The sequence below is a fragment of the Acinonyx jubatus genome, chromosome A1 (assembly GCF_027475565.1).
Source record: "Acinonyx jubatus isolate Ajub_Pintada_27869175 chromosome A1, VMU_Ajub_asm_v1.0, whole genome shotgun sequence".
Lineage (NCBI taxonomy): Eukaryota > Metazoa > Chordata > Mammalia > Carnivora > Felidae > Acinonyx > Acinonyx jubatus.
The window spans coordinates 126,473,314-126,499,717 of record NC_069380.1 but is presented as its reverse complement, the minus strand read 5'-3'; the positions used below and the strand labels follow the sequence as shown (position 1 = coordinate 126,499,717).

The 26,404-nt window shown below is 37.3% G+C and overlaps 1 long non-coding RNA gene and 1 pseudogene across 6 annotated transcripts in view; one reads left to right on the top strand and one right to left on the bottom strand.

Annotated features, from left to right (window-relative positions):
* The window catches only part of LOC128314904 (uncharacterized), a 478,400-nt gene that overhangs the window by 384,113 nt on the left and 67,883 nt on the right, over positions 1-26,404 (top strand). The window lies entirely within an intron of this gene.
* On the bottom strand, positions 22,137-22,235 carry LOC113594849 (uncharacterized; annotated as a pseudogene).

The window sequence follows — 26,404 nt, the reverse complement described above, 5'->3', positions numbered from 1 at the left end:
CTGAAGACAACCTTCTGTCTATATTGTGTTTCAACCTTTCAGGCCATCATTTCCATTTTGTTGTTACTGTTGTCTTGTCTCTGTCTGCCCTCCATCGGTGTGTCTGAAAATGGTGACTACCGATAAGCTAATTCCATAGCCACTTGAGTCCTAGAGTTTTAAGATCCCTCTGGTGGGTGCCAGCCATGTTAAAATGTGATACTGTGGGTTCAGTTAAAGCATTGTTTGTGAAAGCATAAGTATTATTATGCAACATTTTTCACCTATGCCCCATCCGCCCCCCCCCCCCACTTCTTCTACCCCTTTCCCCCACTCCACACACACTTTCCTTAGCAGCATTGGACTGTTCAAAGGATTTCTTCACCACAGACTGAATTCAAAAGCCCCAGTTTATAATCAGAGTTCTAGTGATCTACTTTGCTGGTAAACTAAAAGCCATCTAGACTGGAAAGCCTGGTTAGGTGATTTATAGTATATTGTGATTCTAAAAGTTAATTATTTTTTATTTCTCTGATACCTATCTAGATCAGGTTTCTAAGATAAATGGAAAGCACATCAGAATTTCAGTAGCTTCAAGCTCAGTTAAAATCTGTTCCCAGTTTTCTTGCCTGATTTGTGTATATTTTAAAGAATTGTTTACTTTCATGGTTTGGCAAGACTCAGACGGAAAGCAGCTTCCAGTGTCTGTGGCAGCAGAAAAGAATACTAATAAGTGTTAGTCATCCGCAGTAAATTAAAAATATAATAATAAAGGAAAATTAAACTGCAGTGTGTTTGGGTGTTTGCTCTATTACCATAAATTCACACTCTCATCTTCTATTCTCTGAAAAAGAGTGGGCGTGCTAGGAAGCATTTGTGAAATTCCATTAGCATTTTCAGAGACAATTACTCCACTAAATGATTCAGGATTCAGTTCCTAACTTCAAGGTTCAACTCAGGCATGTGAAACATTTTATTCTGAACAGTATACAAATAATACCATAGACGTCTTAGGGCATCTTAGCATATAGCCCAAATCCTCTTATTTTTTACGTGAGGAAATATTAACCCCCTGGCCTAAGTTCTCATTGTTGGTTACTGGCAGGAAAAATTCACCGGCCCATCTTCTGGCTGGAGGTTGATCAAAATAATTCAGAAGCAGTGTTTTAGACTATAATATAATGGCTTGCTCGTGGTAGGTAAATGAACGAATAGAAGATGTTGTACCCTTAGATTTAGAATTGGCAGCAGGAGTGTCTACATTATAAAAATTTGTTTGTCTTCTCAATTATTGAACAAGTTCATTTGAAAATGAATGAATGCAGAGGTGCAATTAGATTTTGAGTCAGATTTCCCAGGCTTTGAATTTCAGATCTGTGTTTATTCCATTTCCCTAGGATGGTTGCCTTCCTCTTTCTCTGCTGAGTTTGGATGCATAACAGATCCTACTCCCCTGGAGATTGTTAGGAGTCCTTAGAGTGAGGATTCCCTGACTTCTGCCTTCCTGATGGACCACACAATTAATTAATTAATTAATTAATTAATAAATTAGTAGCCGTACTAATTTATGTCCCATCATTCTCAACCCCACAATGCAAGATTCCACTTAGACTGGCCTTGTTATTGCTAATGATCCTATTTTCTTCGGAACATGATCACTTGGACACTTTGTACATGAGTCCTGTCTCTGCCAAATCTCCGAGTCACAGAAAGTTGTTAATTCCAAATCACCTTTTGCAAAATACTTCTCACAGATTGCTGAGTATGTTAGACAACCAGAAGTTTAATATGCTTCTTCATTATTTCGATTTTTTTGTATTATTCAAAAAAATGTTTTCATTTTTTTTTTTAATTTAACTTTCTGATTCTGCTGGTACCTTCAACAGTTTCACAATACTTTTCTACTCTTCAGTAAGGAAAGCACACTTGATAATGTCCTGGGCATGCTTAGGATATGTGGAGCCATCATAGGCCCTACTGATAAGTTTTTTTGTTTGTTTTGTTGTTGTTGTTGTTGTTGTTGTTGTTTGTTTTAGACCACCTTATGAGGTCTCACAAGAACTCCTTGAAGTTGGCCTGAGCACATGCCACAGGCTTAGGCTTTGACTTAAAAAATAAATAAAACAAATAAAAAAATGCTCATGCTCCACTGTGCATGTGTGAACAGTGGTGTTCTTAGAACAGAGGTGTTATGTGTGTGTGTGTGTGTGTGTGTTTAGTGCTCTGGATAAATGATGAAATTATTTTGTGTCTAAGCTCATATCACCCTTTTTCAAGAGAATCTATAATTTAGTTGTAATTTAGGTATTCTCTCGTCTGAGGGAGGGTGAGACTGAAGAACCCTGAGAAGAACTGTAGCTCTTGAAGGAAGGCAGGAATAGGAGTCTCGGATATTTTCAGCCATTGTTTCCACAATGGTGTCAAATGTGTAGCTGACTCATTGGTGTTATTTCATGTTGTGAAGGAAGAGTGTATGAGGGAAGTAAAAACCAGTGCAAATAAACTAGATCTACCTAGGAATTTGTGGCAAAATGCTCTTTAGAAACAATTGATAACATTGGTTAGTGTAACCAAGTGGCTTTAGGCTAAAAGAAGCAGTCTGCCTGCCTGCCTGCCTTCCTGCCTTCCTTCCTTCCTTCCTTCCTTCCTTCCTTCCTTCCTTCCTTCCTTCCTATTTCTGCTTAATAAATAGACCTAATTTATTCCATCATTTATTTCTATTTATTTCATTATTTTTTAATTAATTCATTCATTTTTAAAAGTTTATTTGAGAGAGAGAGCAAGCACAAGCAGGGGAGGGGCAGAGAGAAATGGAGAGAGAGAGAGAATCCCATGTAGTCTCCATACTGACAGTGTGGAGCCCTTGTGGAACTCGAACTCTTGAACAATGAGATCATGACCGGAGCAGAAATCAAGAGTTTGAGGCTTAACTGACTGAACCACCCAGGTGCCCCATTCTCTTTTTTATTTCTACTAAAAATGTTTCGTTCATTTTTTTATTTTGTTCTATTTATCAGCATAAATACTAAAGACTGCGTATTTTCCTCTGAGTGCAGCATTAGCTATCTTCCATAGGCTATAATATATAAAATGTTCATTATAGTCATTTTCTAGAAAGTCTGAAATTGAAATTCATTTTTCTGCTTTGATCTAAAAATTATTTAACAGGTATTTTTAGAGTTTTCAGGTGTAAGAGATTTCTGATTTTGTTCTCTGATTTTATCATTTCTAGTTTTTGGATTGTGAATAGGTAATGTCTATATTACATCTACTGCTTGGTATTATGAGGTATTCTTTCAGGCCTAATATGTTATCAACTTTCATGAATATTCAAAGCACTTTAAAGGCAGGAGTACTCTCTGTTATTGGAGAACATAAGTTAATGTGCATGTATGTATCTATAATATAAGCCTTATTGTTTATCTTTGAGTCTTCTCACAGTTTACTTATTTTTTAATAATTGAGAAACACAAAATCGCAGTGAGAATAACTCGTCTTCCTTCCGTCCCCCTTTTCTTCCAGTTTTCTGAGTTGCATTATTTCCATACTGTCAGTTTATATTACAACTGTATGCTGTTCTCTCAATCTTATCTTTCCTTTCCTTTTGTAATTAAATTCAGTCAGTGCCCATCATTTATTTCTTCTCTCAAAATTCTCCCAGTCATCCCCTTCTAGTTTTCTCAGCAATAGCTTATTGGAACAATATTCCTTGAGTTTTGGATATTCATAAATGCCTGCCTGTCTATGATTTTTATACTTGAAGGACAACTTGGCTTAAAATTTTGTTGCATGACTGCCTTTTAGGTGCCTCTCCCCTGTCTTCTGCTGTTGAAATTTTACATTACAAAGTGTGGTGCAAAGCTCATTCTATTTTCCTTATTTATGACTAGAGAGTTTAGTTCTGTAGCCCTCAAGGATTCTTCCTTTACTTTTAAGATTTAACATTTTTAGGAAACTATCTTCGTATTTACCATCTGAGTTATTTTCCTAGGTATACTACATAACCTGGGAAATGTTTGGGGGAAGGAAAGGTTTGGTAAGTTACAAATAAGTTTTTTTTAAATCATCTTTGCTTTCTTCTAAAGTGACTCTAATTGTGATTTGTCACATCTCCTTTGTTTTCTGGAATTCTCAGCTATCACTTCAATATTTTAAAATCCTTTCTTTAGTCCTGTTGATTTTCTTTACGTTTCTCATTTTTCCCTCTGCGTCTGATGTGGTTCCTATTATGTTTATTTTATGTGGTAATCATTGTAGTTGAATCTTTTGTTCTAAAGATGGCTTTTCATTCTGCCTCAGTTTCTTTCCTGAATTCTCTTAGTGTCATTTCACATCTGTTGTTTGGGCATCACTTCATCTCCTTTTTTCTGTCAAACTTTCCTTTAATTCTCTGTTTTCACTTCTTTTAGATTCATAATCATTTTGATACTGTAAAAACTCACGTTGCAGTATTGGGTTACACTTTTCCTCTGTGCTGTTGGACCATTTTTCTGACTTGTTTTCTTCATCCGCAGGCGGTTTTGCTGATCTTTTCCTTTTCTCTTTTTAGCGGTACCTTGGTATGAATGTGATGATCTTCTATCTAAAATGGAACCCTAGATTAGAATGAATTCAATCTTCCACCAGTTTGAGGAAGATCCAGTGAAGGAGAATGGGAGGTGCTAGAATAGCTTCCTCAGTGTCAAAGCTTAAGGGCTCCCACTTCTGCAGTGAGATGGTACCTTTGTGTAGCCAGATGTTCTCCTACCTCAGTACCAGGACCCTGAGCAGCTCTCCTTTGCCCACTCACCACACATGCAGCACTCAGGGCCACCTGCCCCCACCTCTTGCAAGTTTGCCTGGTTTGAGGTGTTGGGCCTGGTGCATGCTTACGGGCAATTTAATATTGTTTTTTTTTTCCTGTCTCCTAATTTTGCTAAAAATGTTGTGTGTGTGTGTGTGCACATGTACATGTATGTACGCATGTGTGTGTTGAGGGGGAAAGGGTGATTTTCCCTCTGTTTGTTGCTAGTTTTGAAGAGAAGAATTGGAACTTAGCAACCCTTCCTTAAAGACATAAAATGCTGAAAGGTAAAGAAGAGAAAGCAAGATTCTCAGTTTTTCATTTCCCTCCTGCCATCTTCTGTCAGGATAAACCCTGCCTGTCCCTCCGTATTCCACAGATACTCTCACATTTATAGTGGATGGGGACCTATGACATTGTGTGATTCTGTGATTCATTTCCACAGCATATCAGTAGTTTGTCCTATTTCCTTCTCACACCAGCTACCTTTGACTGGCTAGTGGAATAAGGTGGTGTTCTACTCAAGTGAGAAAAAACAGAAGCCCTGGGTGAAAACAAAATCAGTCTTGACCCTTCCTACTTAGGAATTAACATTCTACTCAGGTTGCAATTAATTATTCAAAGACGGTTTATGCTCCCTTACATTTGTTTGGTTTAGCCTGAGTGTTGACAGTTTTAGGCTGCGAGTTTGCCTGAGGCAAGGAGTAAGTGGAAGTCAGTCTTAAATCATCTTGTCTGATTGTGACCTGTGATAGAAGATTTAGTGAGAAAGAAGTTCAGTTTAGCTAAGGGTAACAGGCATTGATTGGGTACTAGGTGCTAGAGATAGATTTAGGGCTAAGTAAGAAACATTCCCTACTGTTTTATGTAAGTAAGCAGTCTTCCTCAAGTGAGTAATTTTACTTCACACCCAGTGAGGTTGAAACTATTGACTAAAATAGAAGTTTCTAGTCTCTTTTTATCTCCATTAGCATATACAAGCAAGTATATATCTGATTTCTGTCTGGGTCTCAATGGTCTGTAAACGTTAGAACAGAGACCTTTCTGATTTTTATGTTACTGGATTCCTGATGCCCATCACAACACTTGATGTAACACACAGATACACACACACGTACATGCACACACATGTATACACAATACATCAAATAAATAAAGAAATAGATAACAGTCAGGAAAATGGCTACTAACTGAATCTCTAATATCACTTTATTGTTCTGGGAATTATGGATTTTAGGTATCTCTGAAAGCAAGTATCAACTTTAGATTATATACAAATTTACTACATCATCTCAAATACTCTAATATAAAATATACCAAAAAGGTAAGACAATTAAGTCCAGTAATATAGTCATACTCTGAACACTGTATAATCTGACATTTATGGAGAATAAGGTCAGAAAAGCAGTTCACAATTTCTTTTTACTTGGGACTGTAGATACTGTGTGTATAGTTTCAGATGTGAATGGGGTTTAGAATCAGAAGGACAAGGCTTCATGGCAGTTCCCCACTTGCTATTTGTCCTTCAGCAAAAGACTTAATCTTTCTAAGCCCTTGTTTTCTCACTTGTAGATAGAGATCACAGCACCTCACAGCCTTCAATGAAGCAGCATGTCACACATGGCCGTTGGGAAGCACTTGTTCTGTTCCACTCATTTTAAACTCTCTGCCTTCTTCAGAACTCTATTCTCTGGCTCTGGTTTTCAGAATAAGAGCATTACTGGGTCACAGTCATTTTTAACCTAAACACATCACATCCTATTTGGTTGAAATGAATATCAATAAGAGTTGAAAATTCTCAAACCCTCAAAATAGATTGTTGGTCCATGACCTGGTCCACAAGCACAGTAAGACCCTCACTAAATGAAGACACACCCATTTTATTTATTTTATTTTATTTTATTTTACTTTATTTTATTTATTAAATAAATTTTTATTTATTTATTTATTTTTGAGACAGGGAGAGACAGAGCATGAACAGGGGAGGGTCAGAGAGAGGGAGACACAGAATCTGAAACAGGCTCCAGGCTCTGAGCTGTCAGCACAGAGGCCGATGCAGGGCTTGAACTCACGGACCGCGAGATCACGACCTGAGCGAAGTTGGCTGCTTAACCGACTGAGCCACCCGGGTGCCCCAAGACACACGCATTTTAATAGTGTTTCCTCAGGCATTGAGAAAGAAAAGAAAGAAGAGACTTGGTTAAAAAAAAAAGATTTAGGAATGAGATTGAAAGAACTCAATTTTTCCTTATAAACTAATGGCCTGGAAGCCGTGTAATTAAATACCATAAAGGCTCTGAATTCTGTTATTCCCTCTTGGAAACATCTTGATTGCCTCAGTCGTTAGCTTTCAGGATTTCAGCCCTGACCAGCATATTTCTAGTCTCATTAAAATTATGCATTAGTATTCAGTGACTTGTAAAAGTAAACTTTTTAGATAGCTTTTTGTGCCTGTATGTAACATACAAATGAATATATGGCATGAGAAGGACCATGATTTAAGGTTGCCCTTTTCATCCTATATAGTGTGTGTGTTTGTTTGTTTATTTACTTAGTGATGTTTGTTTATTTTTGAAAAAGAGAGAGAGAGACAGATCATGAGCAGGGGAGAGGCAGAGAGAGGGGGGGACACAGAATCTGAAGCAGGTTCCAGGCTCCTAGCTATAAGTACAGAGCCTGATGCAGGGCTCAGACCCACAAACTATGAGATCATGACCTGAACTGAAGTCAGACACTCAACCCACTGAGCCACCCAGGCATTCCAATGTAGTGTTTATTCTTAATGTACAGTAAGGTTGAGTCACAGAGCAAACAATTTGACTTTATAAAATTCTAAGTTTTGTTTTTTCTTTTTGAAAGAAAATGAGTAGCTTATTCTGATTCCCTCTGGGAGAATTGGATTAAATAATGGTTTTTAGAAATTCTGTTATGTAGCTTTTGCTTCTCTTGCTTTATGCCAAGTGTTTCCATAAATGCTAGCTTTCTCGTTGTGAATTTTGCTTTCATGAGGGTGAAAACAAATGACTGGTATGTATACAAAAATACAAGTGTGTATGTGTGTTTGTGTATATATATATATACCGAGCCACAGAATCCGAAGCAGGCTCCAGGCTCTGAGCTGTCAAGCACGGAGCCGGATGAGGGGCTTGAGCTTAGGAACTGTAAGATCATGACCTTAGCCAAAGTCAGGTGCTTAACTGACTGAGCCATCCAGGTGTCTCAAAATATAAGTATTTATCAAAATAAAGTAATTGTATTCGTTTCCTAGGGCTTCTGTAACAAAGCAGCACACACTGAGTGGTTTTAAGCAATAGAGATTTATGCCTGCCATTTCTGTAGGCTAGAAATTTGAAACCAAGGTATTGGCTGAGTCATTTTTTTCTGAGGGCTTTGAAAAAGGGATTTGTTCCAGACCTTTCTCCTTGGCTTTTAGAAGGCCATATTCTATGTCTCTTGACATCGTCTTGCCTTTATGCATATCTGTGTTCAAATTTCCCCTTTTATTATAAAGATGTCAGTCATATTGGATTAGGGCTCACCCTAATGACCTCATTTTAATGTAATTACTTCTGTAAAGACCCTATCTTCAAATAAGGTCACATTTTAAGGTAGTAGAGATGAGGACTTTAACATATGAATTTTGGGGGGACAACAATTCAAACCCATATTAGTAACCCTTTAAATATGAGCATTCTTTACCTTTTAACCTGGGAGTCCTATGATGCTAAATGCTTTCTTAGTCAAACTATTTAGAATCATACAAAAAAGGATTTCTCCGTTTTTGTTAACATTCAGATTAATCTTCAGATTTGTTTTTGAGGTTTTATAAAATGCCCCATTAAGAACTCTTTTTAATTATTCACTCTTCCACTGACAGATCATTCCCTGAGATGAAGTAATGGGCACTTTGAGACTTGTGATATATGGAAACTCAGCCTTGTTAAAGTCGTACAGTTAGTATGTGACCAAGCTGGAATCCAATTCTATGTGTCATTGGCTCTAAAGTTAATGCTATTGGCATGGCCAACAATATCATATTTTAAAATGTCATTTGCTATTTGTCTTTTTCACTAAAAAATTACTGATTTTCCAGATTGCTAATGTAGCAGGTACTCACTGAAGAAAATTTAGAGGAAAAAAATCTCCCAGAATTATAGAGATGAATATTAAAATTGCATATAATTTTACCTTCCAGAGATAGTCATTATATATTAGCTTTTGGAACACACGTATAAACATTTTTATAATTCAATTTATATGTTTATATCTATAGAACTACACATGTATCACTGAAAGTTCTTTGCCAAAAACTTTTCAAATATCAAATCAGCTTCCAAGTTAAAAATCACCCTAATCTTACTGAAGAATTATTTTTTTAACTATTTGAAATAAGAATTTTTTCATTGTTGGATTCTTTTGGAGAGAATATGGCACAAGCCTACAGAGTTGCCCCTGGAATTAAACTTTCTGTTCTTACTTCCTACCATAGAGTCCCCAGGGATGAGTGGTTCAGGACAGAGAGAGGGCAAAGGCAACAGCCAGCACTTTGTCTTTGTTTCACTCTCTGGTTCATCTCTGAAGCCTAGACTTCTACCTAGGCATGAAGATATTTCAATAAGCAGCTCTTTCTATCATCTCCCACTGATATAAAAACTGGGATATTTCTCAGGGGAAAGCCCGCACCCCACCCCAAAATCTGAGGCAACAATAAGGAGAAACTCTGCAGTCACTCTCCTAAATATAAGGAGAAACTAGAAGACCATTGTGTCCATGGCCACCATATCTAGATTATTACAGAATTTAGAGAACCCATTGAATCTTTTCAGAGGATGACCAGGAGAACCTAAATCATGCCAGATGTGTAACACCAAGCACATAACTGAGGACAGCACAGACAGGATCTGTGCTGAGTATCTCCTTTTGTTTGACCACAGTGTGATTCCAAGGCTTCTCTAGGGATATCTCACACCTGTCCCACCATTGTGCTTTTTTATATTATGTGACTTACACACTTAGCCCAACATTGTCTTCTCCTGAACCCATTAGATTTAAACACTCATAATGAATTGGTTTGAGGTTTGACTCACAACACTTTGCCGTGGTAAGGCTAGAATCAGTCTTGATGAAATGCTTGAACCTGGCAGGCTGTGTTTCATGGTGAGGTGGTCTGGTTTGCCTGGGTGCAGTGGCATAGCTGGTTATGACTTGCAGAGTTGGTTGTTTACAGTAGCCCCAGTCACTTGTGGCCCAGGCCCGTGGATCTTGCTCCAGGGCTTATAATGGACCTAGAGTCTGTTCACATGGTACATATGGCCTTAGTTCCAGCACTCACTGTAATAGAATTAGAGGAACTCCACTACATAACGAGTGAGATTTCTGTGGTGTTGCTACTGAGGTTGTTGAAGGTTGTTTTGGAGTATAAAGGTTGTGACTCTGTTTCTAGCGCCTTCCCTGAGTTTCTCAGTTGTGTGTCTGCCTTAGGCAGCAGATGGAATCACTGCAACTCTTTCACTTTAGAGTCATGTGTCCTTATACTACCTTATGATCTACTTTTCAGATCATTGTGACAAGTTTTCTACTCTTATGGAAAATTCCTCTCATGGTTAAAGCTTTTAGTAAGTGCTATGAAGCTTAATAACTCTCTCTACTGAATAGGAATAATTATGTATTGGTTCATAAAATGTACTCATGGTCTCATTTTGTTATTAGAAAGGCTAGAATATTGATTCTTGAATGTGAAAATTTTATAGGTGAAAGACTCATAGTATCTAACAGTTCTTTTGCTTTTAAAGCTCCTTGGAGATGGAGTAAGAAATTAGTTAATAATCAAAGCGATGATTTGTCATTTGATTTTCTATCAGAAAGCCTGTGTCTTCTGTTAAAAATAAAGCTTCCACATATTCTATGTTATTAGAAAATCTATGTGAAAATTGCACTTCAGTCTCCCTATTGTTTCACCCGAAATATTTAAGGCTTTCTTAACATAAACTGTCAGAAAAATGTGCATATTCTAGTTGACCTTTAATCAGTATGTAAATGTGTAAGTGTGTGTTTGTGTATTTTTGCTATCAGAATAAAAGTGGCATTTCTAAACTGCAGAGTATTTTCAATGAATATAATAGGTGGCTCTCTTGCCCTATTATTGCTAAGCAATTAAAAACTTATCAGAACATGTGCTTTTAAAAATAATCACAGCTGTAAAGTCTCTTGTGTTAATATTGGTAATCTCTCTCCTCTATTTAGAATTTTTTATCTTGTTAGAATAATTACGTTATTTTCAGATCCCCCTTTTTTTTACGTAGATGTGGCCCCTAGCCTAGTCCTCTAAATTAATCAGAACTCTTTGGTTGCAAAGAAGTCCAGCTCAAGGTAAGTTAAGTTATTTGAATAATAAAAATATTGATGACAATGTATGAACCATCTTAGCTGGAATAATATTTGAAGACTTACAGATAAAAAAAGAATAATTTTATAGCCAGAACCTCAGAGACTTATTTCATCGTTGGTGGGTTTTTTTTCTTCATCATTTTCCTACCTCTTCTTGGCTTCATCCGCACATTGGCTCTCTCCACCTGAAATGGGTGGCACAACCTCCCATTGCTTAGAACTTCTTTCTCCCAGCATCAATATGTCAATATAGGGAAGTATTCTGCTTGGCTGATTGGTTGGATTACATGACTACTCTCTGGACACATTACTGTTAAATGGACAATGAGATAATACAACTGGTTATTCCTGGAAATTGGGAAGTGAAAAGTAGGAAGAGAAACCCTTCCAGACTCATGTAAAATCAGAGTGTGATGGTTTCCCAAAGGACAGGAGACTAAGCAGTCATAAACACCTGGCTACACAAGTTAAAGCTATATGCCATTTCAGTCACCATTTGACCCAGCCTATCCCAAATCTCCTCTTCCCAAACTCCCTTCCACTCTGCTTTCTTGCTTTTCCACTGGAAAATTAACCTGTAACTAATTTTTTCAGTCTCCTACCCCTTCAAAGACTTAAAAGTAACAGCTTCGTTCTACTTAAAATTTCAGTGGACTAAAGTCCGTACTGTCCTTTTTGTCCTTCTAGGTACATTATTGCTTTTAGGAAAAACTAAATGAATCAACTCAGGGGTTATTTAATGATATTTCATGAAACCTACGTAAGGCATGGGCACTTCATAGTCAGAATTGGTATTGATATTCACGTCAGGACTGTTTCCTGGAGGCCCCTGCTGTAACTCAAGCTTCATTTTCCTGGTTGCTGGACAGTGGTAGGATCCTAGGTGGTTTGGGGACTGGAGCAGGTTAAATCGGTAGGGATTCAAGGAAACTCAAAGCAGCAACTACTTACTAACTTCTAACTTACTATCTTCATATTTTTTGCAATTATGTGGAATTGCTGACTTTCCAACCTGGGTTACCATATAAGTGTGTAGGATTAACAGTTACATAAGAGAATTACTTTGAGTAACTGACTTGAAGAGAATTGTTTGGGACACCAACTGAAGATGAAAACAGTTGCTCTGTAGCTTGTTTTCTTGTTTGTTTTGTTTTAATTTTTCTTTCCTTGTGTGTGTTTCAAATGGGTCACCAAACCTCTTAAAATTGTATGCAGATTTTGGTGGATAAATGATATATGAATATTTTTTTTCTGGGAGAAAATCATTCACTTTTACCAGCTTTTCAAATGCCCCTCCCCAATGAAATGTTAAAAATCACTGTCATAAAATGTTGTATTCATAATTTCTGTCAATAGGGAAGAATAAAACTTGCCTAGGGACTTCATTCATATAAGAGTAGTGCCAAATAATTAGGCTACAATTTAAAAAGGGGTGGGATCATACATAGCACATGACTGTGGTTCTTCATTGAATGCTTACAACACCATTTTTATGCTTACTCCTGCTGTCATATTAATCATCAAATGAGGGATTTATTTTGTTTTCATTTAACTAGCTCATTACCAATTCTGGTTCACATGAACTCATAGGTAAAAACTACACATATTCTTGTATTAGTCCTCATGAATTTTTCCACAGAGTGATAAGGTATGAAACAGTGCTCCATATCAAAGATAATTGGGCCTGAAGCTTGTCGGATATTATAGAACAGTAGCTAGAAAAGTTTCAGTTTGCAATTTATAATGAAGAAAACTAGCCTAAAATTTAGAGGGGATTTCTAACAAGCCAGGAGTTTACAAGTCAAGTGGAGTCAGAGATGTCTCTTTTACCAATGGTAAAGTCTAAACTTAGGCACTAGCCAGGCCAGACTATATCCTTAGAGTTATTAGAGGTAAACATTTGTCAAGGAACAAGCCCATTATTAAGACTGAATCTTAAGCGGTTTTAGGGGCACTTCATTTGAACAGTTCAAATGCTGTATGCTCTGTTGATCTTGAAATTGTTAAAGAAAAGCTATACAGTATTAAAGAATAATCCTGAGGCTTAGGCAGTGAGTAAGTAAGGATTGTACATAATGGGGCTAATGATTCTATTTTGAAAATTCTATTTTGAAAATATATAGGTTTGCCTATATAAATTTATTGTATTGAGTTTATTTTGAAAGAATATGGAATTTAATAGTTTTAACCTTATCCAACTCATGAGTGGCTTATATTTTCCCTTTTGCATGCTTTTACTTTAGCCAAGTCTTTCCCTGCCTTGTTTTGTTTTGTTTTGGCTATTCAACATATCTTGTCAAATGTAGCACTAATCCCATATTTGGTGTCCAAAATTATGCAATTCACTTGGTATCAGGTGAGGGAGAAATTTTTTTTCTGAAAGTACTTGAGATGAATCCCTCAAAGGTCCTGGGTTAATTCATGTATTCAACAAACATTTACTATGCATTTGTAAGTTAGGCATCAGCTGTGTTCACTGCAATGAGCAAAATGGACCTGATGTACAGTTAATTGGAGGAGACTGATGTGAACTAATCAGATGAGTAAATAACCATATAATTCCATATAATTCTAAGTGAGCATGAGAGCTCCGGGGGAAAAAAAAAAGATCAGAGAGCTTAAAAAAATAATAGAAGGGGTTACCTCCGATGGTGAGAAGGGAGATGTTATAAAAACGTTCTTTGGGAAGAAGATATGTTAGCAGTGACCTGTAGAATGACAAGTTGTCAGCAATTGTGAGCAAAGTAATATCTAAGTAGAGAAAGTAGTACAGGCAAAGGTCAACTCAGGAACTGAAGGAAGGCCAGTATGGGTAAAATGAGTGAGAGAGAGAATGGGATGCAATGAAGAAAGAGAACTTCTTGGAAGCCCTTGCGAAGTTCACCAAGTGTGCAGACACAAGTTACAATTGTGTTTCTGTGGGGACATGCTGCTAGACCTAACCAGGGAGTTGTTAGCACAAATGATGCGTATAACTTTCTGGTCTTTTAGGAACTCCTAAAATAAGGCTGGTAATAGATTGCATCACTTCTGCACTGGCATGGGACTTCTTAGCTATCAGTAAAACAAAGAGGAAGTGTTGGGTGATACATAAAGGGAACCAGAGGTCAGGAAGAAGAGAGAAAGGTCACTTGCAGAAGCAGAATTAAGGTAAAAATCATGTTGTGTAATGTCATAGTAGGTTCTGCTGGAATGGGGGGTGGAGGGTGGGTGGCATTAATGTGCTCTCAATGTGAAGAAGGAAGGGCTGTGAAGTAGTGCCCATGACCTTGGTGTAGTTACCCTTCTGAGACTCTAATTGCTTCATAGGAATAAAGAAATAAATAATAAAGTATTCGTCACTTTCTTTCACACTGAGGACATTTCCAGAGGAGCCCAAGGCCATTGCTGCTTGGGCAGAACTCATGACCTGTGACCCTGTCAAGAAGGCAGGGGACCCCATCTTTCAATAGCTGTTAGACTCCACCTGGTGTAGAGCTACACCTGAGGCCCACCTGGAAATGTGATATTGTACCTTCTCCCATTAATATCTTTGAGAAGATTGAACACTTCACGGTGCCTTCCTAAAGTCAGACCCAGGGGCATTTCATGGAGCTGCGGTCTTCAAACTGTGTGTATGAATTCTGCAGTATGCAAAGGCATTACAAAGTTACTTGGTTGTGTGTACTTTTGAAAACATCATTTCAAACCCTCAGTTAACATGTGTTCCCCTTCCTGAAACAGATCTGCCTGATAATGAATCCAGATGAAGTTACAAGTTCTCTTTTCCAATTTCTCTTTTCATAATTGTTCCTCTCCCACTTGACAAAGAAACTTTCACCTCTTTCCTAGTCCAAATTTCACTATGGTGCATTGCTATGAAAAATACCAAAAAATTTTTCTGAAAGAAATCAAAAGGACTATTTGAAATACTATCTTGGGACTGGTATGAAAAAGTGAACTACTCTAATGATTGAGCGACATTTTGTGTATGTGTGTGTGTGTGTGTGTGTGTGTGTGTGTGTGCCAAAAAAAATTATTATCAATTCTTTGCTTTTAACAAAATCGAAGGAGGATGTATTTCAAGGCTACAACTGATAGATAGTTGAGAATGATGTTTGATGTTACATCCTCAGTTTTGGAGTATTTTTTGGCATGTGTCTTCATTGCAAGGCAACTAATGATGCATTTGTACCAAAACTTACCCCTTTTCCCATATATGTATTTATTTATAGCACTTGTTATAAAACTTAAATATAGGAATATAATTTATTCTGCAGTGAAATGTATTCACTCACAAATGAGCAGATTGAGAAATTCAAGACCATTTATCTCATTAAGAGATGAATTTCCAATGAAACTTTAGTTTTTACATTTCACAGTTATTAAACTTATAACATGTTTTGAATAATTATATACTAAACTGTGTGATTATAATGATAGCTACATTTAAAAGGAAAATTTTAATATTTGAAGCATTATGGTTGCAGTGTATTTTTTAACAACTAAATGTCCACTTACATGCTTTTTTGTTGCATAGACATTTGGCAGGGCTATAAAATGCATTAAAATTTAAAATACATTACGAATTTGATAATTTCTAAGTAAATAGAATGGAAATACAAGTTTAAGGAGAAATGTTAACAGTATTAAATTTCTGGTTGTTAATGAAGAATTGGTTCGTAAATTTTTTTAATGAATAATGGAGACCAAATTGCCATGGCCTTTAGATTTCATTGGATACAGTTTAAGGAAGTTATTTAACAGTTTTATTTTAAAATGTGAATTTTACAGTGGGTAGCCCATTCCTGGAATTTGTTTGCTTGTTTACTTATTTATTTATTTTGCAAATATTTAAACTTATAATGAAAAGAAATAAATTTGACTTTAAAATACATGAGGGAATAAATAGTTAATCAAAAATATCTTAGGGGTGCCTGAGTGGCTCAGTCAATTAAGCATCTGTCTTGATTTCAGCTCAGGTCATGATCTCATGGTTGATGAAATTGAGCCCCGTGTCAGGCTCCATGATGAGTGTGGAATCTGCTTGGGATTCCCTCTCTTCCTCTCTCTCTCTGCTTCTCCCCAGCTCTTGCACCTTCTCAATAAACAGACAAACAAACAAACCTAGCAAAATATTTTAGATAAAATAAAACTGAAGTTTGATCGTCACCAGCAATTGAGGGTTTCTTCCCAGATCTGACTTCCTCTTCTAAAAATCCTTAGAGACTATTGCCAACTGTAGCCATAGTTAACCCATATTTGATCATCAGATATGCTAAAAATACATAGAGATTGGAGGCATGGACTTGATAGCATAAAGTGTTAGCAGCAACAATAATCTATTGAGAATTATAGCCCTGATGAGAATTATTAACCTATAGTCTTTTTAATTTCTTGAGGTTAGAATGTTGGAGGGATGTCCTTGGAAAGGTGAGCATAGATATCTGGAGGGGTGCACGATGGAAAAGACTGGGGACAAAGGCCTTGTACCTTCCAGGTCATAGTGAAAGGTCTCTATTCTGTGGACAAGTCTATGGGAGAAAGAGAAGAAAATAAGAGGAGAATATATCCAACTTAGAAATAAGAGATAGGGAAGAGTAGGTTAGAAGGGTTTGATTTTTTTAAGCTGAAAGCAAGAATAGAAAGGAAAGGGAAAAAAAAAGAACTAACATCCTAACAAAAAGACAAATGATTGGGAAAATTCATGGTAGGATGAAATATATTAGATTTAAATCAGTAAAAAAAAAGTTAGAGACAAATGAGGCCAAAGGTTAGAAATAAAATCAAAGCAGATAAGGTATTAAAAGAGTAGAGTTATGTTATGAAAATAAATATGTAAAGGAAATTAAAGATTAAGAAAAGAAATGTAGAACTAAAGAAGTGAAAGAAAATCAAACTAAAAAGCTTTAAAAAATAAGTAATAATCTGTAGGAGGTGAAAAGGTAATAGAAAAAGATGTGTGGGGAGTGGAAGTTGAGAGGACTGTGACTTAGTGCTGGATGAGCAGAGCAGGGACCCTTCTGTCTCTTCCTCTAGTAAGACCTGGTGGCCTGCACCCCAGTGAATGGGTTGCACTTACACGTTAGTCATGTTTCCTTTATACAAACATCTGAGGCAGGGGAGTGCCTGGGCTTGGCCCCAAGCAAGCAATTACCCCATATTTCATTGTTGTGTTGGAAAGATTATTGAGCAGGGATATCCTTGCATAGATAAGACAGGTGATGGCATGACAAGGTGACATGGGAGAGACTAGGAAGGTGGTACTTCCATCTCCATCTCAGTTACTTATATCTCACTTACTTAGTTACATTACCTCCATCTCACCTACCTTGCCTCTGATAGGGTTGGTTGTCTCTGAAAGCTAATAGAAGAAAGTTTGGGGAGCATTAAAGAACCTGTGCACTGAGTAGAGCCTAGCTTCCTACTACCCCAAATAGAAGCAGGTCTGTGGTCTCCAGCTTCTCATGCCCTACCTGAAGAAGGGACTCTAACATCACTGTGTTCATCAGTGCAGCATTGCAGAAAGCAAGAATCCGAATCCCAGACCCATCTGTCACCCAGTGTCCTTGGAGTGCATGTTGCCCAGCAAGGGCAAGGAAGCCCTTAGGGTAGGTTGCCAAGTGTGTGTGGAAAGAAAGGGGCAGTTAGATGACGGAAACTGATAGCATATTCACCGGTCTCAACTCCTTTTTTTTTTTTTTTTTTTTTTTTTTTTTTGTAGAACCAATCTTTCCTCTAGGAATCCTTAGCCATTTTTTAGCTTCCTGTAGCATGAGCCACATTGCTTGCTTCTCAAAGCACAGAGTTTTCTCCATGCTCCCATACCTAGATTCCCTCTGGGAATGGGGATTCTTTTCTCCTAGACCTTACAGATGCTGCTGTATAAAAGGCCACTGAGACCATTTTCTTGTCCTGCTCTAGTCTCTTATCTAAGGTGTTCAGTAGTGATGAATAAATTTTAGCGTAGGCATAGATACGCATATGAAATAACCTGGAAAGCATGGATCACTGCTGTAAAAACTGACTCTGGCTGCGTCAAGGAATTTGATTCCACTGTCGTTTAGTGAGTGTTTCTTAAACGGGCTACCTGACAGTAATTTGTCAGATTCTTTCTAGGCCTTTCCTCAGAGGTACCAGCCTTGTGAGCATCATGTCAGTTAGTATATTTTTCTGGCAATTTTTTATTCCTGGGAAGATCATTTTACATTAAGATATATATTTCTAGAAGCAGAGAAATGTCTGACTGAACTAAACATTTATGGAAGTTAAAATAAGAATTTGTGCTTTTTTAGTAGCATGTCACAGCTTTTCCTGAAAATCTCAGGCAAAAGTAAGTGACATGGGTAATAAAACAGTTCCTTCTATAAAAACGGAATGAAGAAAAAGAAAAAGAATCCAAGTACACTATTACTACACTTCGGGCAAAACTTTCAAAAGTTTGTTATGATAAATATGTTATATAAAAGGCAAATAATGTATATTGTAAAATGTCACTAGATCACTCAAAACCTATGAATACAATGAGGTTCCATTAACAGTGTTGCCTGATCTAATTCATTGTGTCTGCCTCCCCCCCTCCTTTGCATGGCTGCGTCTCCTCAGTCACTCCTGTCGTCCCTCTTTGTCTTCCTGTTCCAATCTCCTCCGTTTATTTCTGAGAGTCTCCAATGTTTCACATGCACTGTAAACAGTTGTGTTCCTTGCCATCCCTCGCCTGAGTCTGTCTCCTTGCTGTCCTACATGGGAAAGCTGTCCTTCTAGGCAGGGCCACCCTTCAGTGGTGCCCGATCCCTCTCTCTGTGGATAATGTATCTGTGGTCTCTGACATCCATATGTCTAAGATGATGGAGGAACTGGCTCTTTGCCGACCTCCATGCTGTATTTTGTCCCCTGTACCCTGTTTGTGCTCAGAGTTTTGTTTTGTTTTTAATGAATATAGTGTCTTGATCATCTCATGATAACCCCTCTCTTCTTTTGGGCTAAAAGCCAAGCTATCATTTGTGAATGTATTGTGTTTAGGGGCATCCAATATTTTTTAGAAAGAAAGGTGACAGACACCATGACATTCCCCAAACCCCTACAGTATTAGTCAATTCAGGCTACCATAACATGATCACATGTAATGGGTGGCTTAAATGACAGGAATTTATTTTTTTCACTCCTCTGGGGGCTGGAAGTCTGAAATCATGGTGCCAGCATAGTCAGGTTCCTGATGATATCTCTTCTGGCTTTCAGACAGCTGCCTTGCTACTGTATCTTCACATGGGAGATAGAGAGGGTTCTGCTCTGTCTTCCTCATCTTATAAGGGTACCAGATCCTTAGGACCACAAGTAACCTTGATATCCTCCTAAAGGCCATATAGCCAAATATAGTACCCTTGGGGAATAGAGTTTCAGCATATGAATTTGGGGGGCACAATTCTGTCCACAGCACCTACTATTCTCCTGTTTCTTATTCCTCTCACTTCAACATGACAACTGCAAATCCAAGGCATCAATCTCCTTCCCAGCTCACCTTCCAAAGTAAAACTAGCTGTGCAAATCAACCCACGGATATAGTGCGGCAACAGCAAATAGCCAAATTGCAAATTCCTTTTTGGGCACATTTAGGACAACTGTGTATATAATTGTTATCACAGAAGTCGTAACTTCTCTGTGATATGGAATACTTAACCTTCCTTCTGGAATATTCTCTTACCTGCCTCAAGAAATTGCTGAAGCAAAATGAACAAACCTTTTAGAATTTCTTTAAAAAGGAAGAGAATTTATTTGAGCCTAAGTTAGGGCAGCTGCCCAGAATACTCAATCTTCACAAAGAAGAGAGTACTCTGGAAAAGGAATGTTTAATACAGGTGTGTGTGTGTGTGTGTGTGTGTATTTGTAAAAAAAAAATTAATGTTTATTTTTTAGATAGAGACAGACTATTAGTGGGGGAGGGATAGAGAGAGAGGGAGACACAAAATCCAAAGCAGCTCCAGCCTCTGAACTGTCAGCACAGAGCCTGATTCAGGGATTGAACCCACCAACTGTGAGATCACGACCTGAGCCAAAGTCAGATGCATAACACTGAGCCACCCAGGCACCCCCATATATATAGATATCTCTCTATATAGATATATATATATGTCTCTATATAGGTATCTATATCTATATATATAGATACCTATATAGAGAGGTATCTATATAGATATATCCCATATATATGTATATATAAATATCCCATATATATGTATATATGTGTATATATATATATATATATATATATATATATATATTTATTTTTAAGTTTATTTATTTTGAGAGAGAGACAGAGACAGAGGGACAGAGGGAGAGAGAATTCGACTCAAGGCTCAATGTCATGAACCATGAGATCATGACCTGAGATCATGACAAAATCAAGAGCTCCTGGACACTTAACCAACTGAGCCCTCCACACGCTCCAGGTTATGTATGTTTTTAGTTACATCAAGAGTCACACATCATCATGACAAAGGACATCCCAGAAAATTACAAACTTTGTCTTATGCTTTTAGTATGTACAAGGTGGCAGGTTTCAGAGGTATGGGACCAGAACTTAGGGAAAATCTTACTGCTATCTTTAGTTTGAAATGTTTCTTTTAGGTCATTTGCCAACAAAGCAGATGTACACTGTATGCTTGGGGCAAGAATAGAGCCCATACTTTGAAGGTTTAGTTAAGGCATTCTGACCTTCATGGATGTAAAAGTGTAGCTTCCCTGGGAGCCCAGGAGCAGGGCCCACAAACATTAAATGTTGAAAGTTTCCTTTATCCCATCCCACCTGTAAACAAGTCTGTGCTATAGCTCTCTACTGCATGGGGAGGTCTCTGATTAGAGTTAAGCCTGCTGATACACCTTGGACTTACAGAATGCAAGATCACAAGTTTGGTCAGAATCAGGCCAGTCAGACCCGATTCTGAATACTAGCTGCATTATTTACTACTTGCCAGGACTTGGCAAGTTATTGTAACCTCTCCAACACTAAGTTTTATTCTTCAGCAAATGAAGAAAATGAACAATACTTACCTTGCAGAACTTTTGAAAATTAAAAATAATAAAGTAGCACGCACCCAGGATTATGCCTAGAACATGGATTACTGTCTTGTTATATGATGCTTCAAAGAAGAAAGAGGAGAAGAAGGAGGAATCTGCTTTAAGAGGTACTTGGAAGTAATAAAAATGATCTTTCATTTACTAAAATAAACTATTGCAGTTTTAGAAAAAGGAGGGTGGGAAAACCATGCCAGTAAATTAAATAATCATTGAGGTACTGAACTTCTCAAAATTTTGGAAATTTGGGGTCTATCAAGACACAGTGATATCCTAATACAGTTTCTTAAGCTCTACTAGGTTTTATAAATTTTAGGTTTGTTTTTATATTTACACAAATAATAACAGTTCATTTACTATTTTGAGACCTAGAACGATTTATAAGGATATTTAAAGGAGAACTTTAGAGGCGTCTGGGTGGCTCAGTTGGTTAGGTGTCCAATTTCGGCTCAAGTCATGATCTCACATTTTGTGCGTTCGAGCCCCGCGTTGGGCTCTGCACTGACAGCTCAGAGCCTGGAGCCTGCTTCAGATTCTGTCTCTCTCTCTCTCTCTCTCTCTCTCTCTCTCTCTCATTCTGCACCTCCCACTACTTGTGCCCTCTCTCTCTCTCTATCTCTCAAAAAAACCCATACATTAAGAAAATAATAATAAAAGAGAACTCTAGTGTGTCTTCTTTACTGACATTCAAGAAAATATGTTGAACTTTCCTCCTTGTTTCTTTCATCCCAAGTTTATAATTCCAGAGCCAGGTGAAGAGACCTGTGCCTGGGCCCATCCAGTCTTCTTTCCTTCTGTTTTTGTCTACCATGTAGACTTTCTTTTTCTTTCTTTCTTTCTTTCTTTCTTTCTTTCTTTCTTTCTTTCTTTCTTTCTTTCCTTCTTTCTTTCTTTCTTTCTTTCCTTCCGTCCGTCCGTCTGTCTTTCTTTCTTTCCCAGAACACTCCACAAATTTGCATGTCCTCCTTGCATAGGGGCCAGGCTAATCTTTTCTGTATCATTCTAATTTTAGTCTATGTGCTGCCAAAGCCAGCACCAGATTCACTTAAAAGAACACATGCCATACCTTAAGGAGGAGGCAAGCAGTAGGGCTTAGCAATGGAGCATGCAAGAACTCAGCATTTTTTCCTAGGACTTGGGGAACATGAATAAGTGAAGTGTGGGCCTATATGAGTGAATACATCAGATGTCAGGGGACTGAATTTATTTGTGTCAAAAGAGAGCAGAGAATGCTATCCACTTAATGTTCTTGTTTGTGAAATTGCTTTTTCCTCTTTTATTTTGTTATTTTATTGTCTGTGATCATTGCAGAAGCATCAGAAATTACAGAAGAGCCAAGTGGTTTCTCTGGAAAAATTATAGATGGTGATGGATGACGATGTAATCGTGTGACAGTAAAATGCTGTATTGAGTACTGAACTCTCTGCTGGATTATAGAAAGAACACATGAGTAGATAAAAGCACAACAATTTTCTTTTCACTGTGTCTCAGGAGAAAACAATGCAGATCAGCATAGATGGAAGCAAATGAGATTAGTTAAAGGAAGGAACTTAAATAGCATAGACCAAGCTGGAGTAGTGATTGCAAAAGAGATGACTCACCTAATAAAAGCATAAATGAGAAAACGTGTTGTTTCATCTTAGATTTTATTGGTCATTTTTGTGAGGTGATTTCATGCTTTAGAAAGGAATCACACGATACGGACTGAGATAAAGAGCTGATAATGATACGGTTAGCTGAATTAAATGATTCTAGACCCCGGATTGAAATTTCACTTCTATTTTCTAGGTCAACTGTCTACATTGTTTCAGTGAACTGAGTTGATTGTAAAAACTACTGTGCTATTGGGAGATGGCTCAAAAACATCTCCATGAACTGTGTAGACTACTGTGCAAGAATATACTGTGTATAGGGCCATGCAATATTTTTTAAAGTATTGGTAAAAATTTTAGGGTCATGTAAACTACTTACATGCCCTTAATCACCATAAGATATAGAATGCACATGTAGAACATAAATTTCATACATGAAAAAAGAATAGGTCATACACACACATGTATTTACAATCACCTCACTATTAAGGGGTCATGATTAAACATAGATTCTATTTGACTTACCCAACTTCTTAATAGTAGAATAAAGAACTTCTTTGGAGAAAGAAGCTTTTACTAGAAACCCACTTTTCTGAATCTCTTTGAGTTGAGCAAAAAAGGAAACCAAAAAGGCCCAGAAGTCACAATGCAAAGTGTGTGTTCAAAGTTTATTAGGATTGATTCACTAGTATGTTTAGTTTTCCACCGTACATTAAGGCATGGACTTTGCCTGGAGGGTAAGAATTACCTGCAGTTCCTGCTCTTTTTTTAGTCAAGTAGGTGCATAATGATGCATTGTATACAGAATAGCAGTCACCAAATGCCCTTGAAAACTGAGGCAAATAGACCACATCACATTTCATTGTGTGACCCTGATGAGGCATGACATTTATTTTGGGATAAGAAATGCTAACATAATTGAAGGCATTGGAAATGGCCCTTTGAGGAGAGATAATGAATTATCCATTGATTTAATCTAAGAAAAGAGGATGGAGAAATAATATGGGAGGGATTTGATTTCATGTGTAACTTGTTCAGGAGACTGCATCTTACCAGGTTTTGAATGGCACATTTCTAGCTGTTCGTGTGGCCCGTTCTTGGTGGAGAGAGTTAGATGAAGAAGTTAAAAAATTATCCTATTTTAAAGAGGAAGAGTAGAAAATGAGACTGCACAGTGCAGGTTGTCTGTGCCTGTCACTAATGCTGCCTGGATTTCTTCTAATTGAAATAATACAAAGAGAGCTCAGATTATCAAAATTTTGCTCTGCTGTGAGAAGTAGTTACAGGTAGTAGCATAAAGTCTAGAGCTAGATAGCTTGGTTTCAGTGCTAGCTCCTCTTCTTAAAGGCTGTGTGACCTTGAGCCAAGTAGTTAAGCTTTCTTGGTTCTAATATTCCTCATTCATCAAATGAGCACAACAATAAACCTTACCTCACAATTTTGTTTCAAATATGAAATGAATATTGTTAATGTTAGGGCATTTTTTTGGCACCAAGTGAGTCCCATAGATGTTAATTGTCATGGATATTTGTTTTTCCAAAATAAAAATAGCCTTATTATTTTTTTTCTGTTTATGAAAGAAATGTGCTTATTATGGAAAAGATAGATTTTAGAGGAATAAAGAAGAAAAAAAAGTTATTTGGAATCACTTTACCGTCAGATAACTATAGTGAACATTTAGGTATTATCCTTCAAGACAGTTTTCTGTATATCAAGCGCGCATAATGCATAAAATTATGTCAGGCACATATCTCATGGCGCCAATCTCCCGCTGGTTCCTAGTCCATTCCACCCCTAAAATAACACAGATTAACCTGTGGCACTATCATATAACAAAATCCAGTGCTCCTCAAAGATAGCATCTTCTATAAAGTTTTTCTTGAGTATTTCACCCTCTTTTGAGTCCCCATTATTGTACTATGTGCTCATTTGATGGGGCCCTTAACACAGTTGATTCTCATCCAACAAATATTTATTGAATATTTTTACTGTGTCAGGCACTGTGTGAGGTGTGGTGTGGTAGTGGTGAATAAAAAGAAGTAGAGTCCCTGCCTTGATGGAACTTAAGTCTTTGGGGAGAAAAGAAATGCACTGATCAAATAATCACACACATATATGTACAATTTTCCAAACAGTGATAAATCTTATAAGGAATATTCCAGAGTAATTGCTCTATAATAAATTCATCTATAGGATGAGTTACAAACAACAATAGGAATTATGATTGCAGAGAGACTGTGCCTGAAAGAATAACGGTTACGAGAAGATAGAGGAGAATGGGAGGAAGGGAAGGGAGGATAGAAGGAGAGAATGTGAAAACACTAAGAGGCTCTTTTTTTTTTTCCAAAAAAGGAGAGTCAGTTGTCTTATTTATCCAACATAATGTCTTTTTTTTAAGTTGGTTTATTGATATTGGGAGAGAGAGAGAGAGGGAGGGAGGGAGGGAGAGAGGAGAGAGAGAGAGAGAGAGAATTCCAAGCCTGACATGGGGCTTGAACTCAAGAACCGTGAGATCATGACCTCAGCCACAATTAAGAGTCAGATGCTTACCTGACTGAGCCATTCATGCACCCCTCCAATAAAAAGTCCTGTGATTATATAAAGTTTAACAATTATATCTTCAGGTTATTTTCTTCTGTTGACACCAATTGCAGTTAAATTGAATAATATTAAATAAAAATAACAGTAGTATATAATTCACATTTTTAGAAAAAGATTTCTCTCATTTATCTTTCTGTCCACCACCATCTATCATATATCATAATACATTCTTAGAAAGATGTCTGGAATCATGTTTACCTAATGTTTATGCTTTCTTTATGGTGGTGAAATTGTACAATTGCCCGTTTTACTTTCATCTTTATTTTTTTCCTTATATGTAAATTAAGGTAAGTATGCATTAGTTTTTTTAGAAAAGTGGTTTTCCTAAGAAAAAGAGACTGGGATTGAAGCAATTATGCCAAAATGGTTGTAACAAAAACTCCCTTAAAAGTTGTAGTGAAGATTAAAAATGACGTAGGTAAGGTGCTTGGCACAAAGCCTGAAATACAGTGAGTGCTACATGGGAGAGCTATAACTCAGTTGTTAGTTTTGCTTTTGGTAGACAAAGAGGTAGGAGAAGCTGCATGGAGGTGATGGCTGACCCAGTTTGGAGCGTTTAGGCTTGAAAATCAAGATGGTGATGATATGGGTGAGGAAGTTCAGAGAATAAGAGCAAGGTTCTAAAATAGTTAAATGGGATGAGTATAGAAAGATAAATGAAGCAAAGAAAAACAACGCATTGGGAAAAGTTTGCTTATAAACAGTTTTCATGATTCTTTTTGTTATACCACAGTGCAAAGATAGTAGATATACTGCTTTGTGTTTAGTGATTTGCATACTATAGTTTCCTAATCTCCTCTGTTAAAGAAGTCTTTAATCCAAAGTTTTATAATATAATCTCCTATTTTTTAATACTTTCATAGTTCTGTTTTTTAATTTTTGTTAATGTTTATTTTTGAGAGAAAGAGAGAGAAAGAGAGAGAGAGAGATGGAGGGAGGGAGGGAGGGAAGGAGAGAGGGAGACAGAATTCGAAGCAGGCTCTGAGTTCTGAACTTCCAGCAGAGAGCCCGA